The sequence below is a fragment of the Malania oleifera genome, chromosome 9, assembly GCF_029873635.1.
Source record: "Malania oleifera isolate guangnan ecotype guangnan chromosome 9, ASM2987363v1, whole genome shotgun sequence".
NCBI lineage: Eukaryota > Viridiplantae > Streptophyta > Magnoliopsida > Santalales > Ximeniaceae > Malania > Malania oleifera.
The window spans coordinates 62959659-62963843 of record NC_080425.1 but is presented as its reverse complement, the minus strand read 5'-3'; positions in this window follow the sequence as shown (position 1 = coordinate 62963843).

The following is a 4185-nucleotide window of genomic DNA, read 5'->3' as shown; positions in this document are numbered from 1 at the left end:
TATATATACATATTACCTAATGCTAACACACTTTTATGACTGTAATTATGATTTAAGGCACAATCTATTAGCTAAACTTGTCGAGAGAGGGATGGCTTTAGGGAGGAATTAAGGAGAAGAGGGGAGTAGAGGTGATGGGGGGAAAGGGCACATTCACTGATTGAGAGTGCTGAAGGGACACCTAGAGAGGAGACAACTGCTGCTTTGTATGTTGATTGATGTTTCACTTTTTGGACTAATTGGGTACATAATGTTTGGTGTGTGAGAGAGAGAGAGAGAGAGAGAGAGGAGAAAAGTAAAGCAGAAGCAAGTTGATAGATGACTTTAAGATATATATGGGTGGGGAGGGGGGGTTGCTACTTGACTTGGGAGTTGGGATAGGCTTCTCCACCACCCCTTTATTTGTCTTTTACTGTGATTGCTTCCTCCAAATTCAGCAGCAAAGGCCCATGAGGCTTTTTGCTTTTGTTGGTTGACCTTAGCTTCCAAGATCACTTTTATCTTTTGTTTTTTTATCAGCCTTAAGAAGGTTCAGATTAATAATGGTACAGCAATTAAGCTCGAATTTTTTTTCTTAAAAATACTATTTATTTTAATTAATATATATATATATTTAAATTAATCTGAATAAAGTATTTCTCAAAGAGGCCAGAATGGCGAAAAATAATAATTACTACTAATTGATTGGTCTCTAGGCCAATCTTAGGTCAAGAAACCAGTAGTCTCAGTCTACATTTACCAGAGTTGGAATCAAGAGTTCTGTTTTGCAAGAAGAAGGTATCAACACTCTCTACACACCTGTTTTACTAAAGGTACCTAATCAATTTTGAATTATCCCTAAATTGAATATAATGACATTTAATTAACTCATTTAAAATAAATAAATAAATAAATAAATAAATAAATATTTAAAAGGAAAATAAAAACTACAGTGCGATTTACAAATGTCTAATGAGTCCTCCAAATGAGTGAATATTGCTTGATAAACCCCTTTCAGAACTAATAAAGGTGAGGTCTACCTCTTTACCCTTTGTAAAATTGTTGGGACACACATAAAAATCATATAAAATGAGAAAAAGTGTTTTTAAAACATTCCCATATTTTTTTCAAAAATTTTATATATATATATTTTTGGAAATTTTCAACATTTTTCTAAAATTTTCTGGGATCTTTAAAGACTTTTCTAATTTTTTTTTGGAATTTTTGTATTTAATTTTTTTTATTATTTGAGTCAAAATAACTCAAATATTTTTCATTTATTTTTCCAAAATTTTAAAATATTTCTCCTTTTTTTTTTCTATTTATTTATTATTATTTTCAAATTTCAAAAATTTAGAATCAATTTCAGTTAAAAATAAAAATAAAAAAAATAATAAAATCTCTAAAACTAGTGATTCAGAAATCAGACCGGTTCAAGTTGGTCTAAACTGGGCCTAACTCTGTTGGGTTAAATGTTGGGTTAACGATTAATGGACTTAGATCCAAATTGGACTTGAGTCTTGGGTTAATGGGTCAAGTCTAGTCCAATGGGTCATGGGTTACAGGTCAGCAGGTCAAATCTAATCCAACGGGTTGGATCCAGTCCAATGGGTCGAAATAACAAGTTGATTTCAAAACAAATCAAAACAAAATATTTTCAATCACTAGATTTAAAAATTTTGAGCAATTCAAAAAGAAATATCAAGCACAAAAATAAAAATGAAACCAACCGTAGTCTTCAACTCCTTTGGTCTTTAGATTCAATATCAGTCCTTCAATTATTCTTTGATTCTGTGTGCAATCCTCAAACCTCAAATTTTGACTTTTGAACTTCAACCAGCTTCTTTCTTTCAGGATACCTCCAACTCCAAAGCTTTATAGTTCACTCCCGATCAGAACTTTATGATTTTCTCATAACTGCCCGTATGATTTCTCTCTATGCTTTCTTGTCTTTATGAATGTGTCCCTCGGAAAGCCTCTATTTATAGGCTTGGGAACATTTATCAGTATTAAATTTGGTTGATAAATCAACATTTAAACTCGATCAATCAAATAAAAATAACGGATCAATAAAATTAGAAAATAGAGTAATCAATATTTATAGCTGATTTCCTAACAACTTATTCTTTCATATGTGTTCTATTCCTCTAAAAAAAACTTCCATTTATAAGCTTGAGAGCATTTATTAGCATAAATAAACATTTAAACTTGATCAATCAATTTAGAAAAATGAATCAATCAAATTAAGAAACAGATCAATCAATCTTTATTGTTGATTTCGTAATTGTTTATTCTTCCATGTATCTCCTAACCCCATCAAAAAGCTTCCATTTATAGGCTTGAGAGCATTGATCAATATAAATCAACATTTAAACTTGACCAATCAATTTTTTTTTTTTTTTTTTATAAAGCGGATCAATCAAATAAAAAAAAGTTCAATCAATCTTTATTTTTGATTTTCTAATTGTTTCCATTGTACGTGTGTGAAGGTGCCAACATGGAATTGGAGAACCACAATTTTTTATTTTTCTTTCCTGTATTTTTGGTTCTTTTTAATGTAAAAGTTTATTTCCCATATTTTTTTTCCATTTATGAAATAAATTTTTTGTCTAATTTTGTAATATAAGCCTAGGACAAAATGGGGTGTCTATAGTGCCCCATTTATAGGTTTGTTACCTTAGAATGACAGACAAATCTATCTTTCTTAGCATCCTATAGTAATAAATCTAAAAAAACAAAAGACACAAATTTTAGTCTGGGCTTTATATAAAAAAATCCTAACAAAAGAAAATGTATGGAATCTAGATCAACTTAACAAACTTACGTAATAAGGCGTAAAGTGTCCTAGTCCATGGAGAGATTACTACCACGGGTTTCGAAACTATGCCCTGTGCCACAAAGGTAGATCACACATTTTAAAATTGAATGCTCAGATTTGAGAACTAAAGTCGCATGCCTATGAGACAATCAAAACAACTTGAATACGACTATTCACACTTAGGACCTTATGCCATGTGCCTCCGAAATAACCAAAATAACTTGAATGTTGTAACGACCTCATAATTTTTATTTATTTATTTATTTTTTTTTTTAAAATATAAATTTCTCTAATACCCCTACTAAGGAAACTCTGGCCTCAAAGGCGCTGCGGTATTACTGTGTACAATTCATACCTATGCAGCGGAAACATAAATCACACAACCACATATACCATACAATACCAAAACTCAGTATTTCCATCACATAGTCATAAAAAACATCTCTCCCCGGTAAAATCTATCTCAAAAATACAAAACTCTACACCATCTTACCCTGTAACTAGGGTAACCAAGAAATCTCTATCCGCTAGCCTGATCTGCTAGCTTAACTAGCTCACTTGAAAAATGTTGAAATAATAGGGTGAGTCGATGCTTAGTAAGTGGAAATATGCTATTACTAGTGTGTGGCGACTAAGTTACATATACTTTAAATAACATCTGAACTGTAATAAAGGATAAATCTGCAAAGCATATCTTACATTTTTCGCATTTTAAAACATAACTGTATCATCTGAGTTTTCTACTTTTCATACTACTAATATCATACTATATTTATCAGATAATATAAAACTGTATACATATACATAACTGTGCTCTATCCCTGAAACTCTACATGTCATGATTTGACCTCTTATGATAGGGTTGTGTGGCCCGTAGGCGGGACTTTACCTGATCGGGCCTCCAAATAAGTCACTATACTCTACTCTACCTCAGTCTGGCCAAACTGCATCCACTTCTAGGCTCGGGACTAGCTGCTACCTTGTCAAACTAGCCCCATCAACCCAGCGAACTGGGGAGCTGCATCCTCTCCGAGCACAATTTGACGGTACCCACACATTATCTGAGATATGTGGTTGCACTCTATCTATATTAGCAATGGTACCGTGCTCTGTATTCTGTATCTGTATCTGTTTGTAATCTTTTCACAGGGATCTGATACTATATATATACATATATACTCTTTTACTGTTTTCATCATGTTTCCAAAATAACTATAATACTATAATTCTATAATATCTGAATATCTATAGCATCTTGATGCTATACTGTATAATCTATCTATATAATCTGTTTGTATACTTTGCCTATATAATCTATATTTATACTCTGAGTGTTATGACATTTAGGAAAGCATAGCTTTCTATTTATACTGTACATACTGATTTGA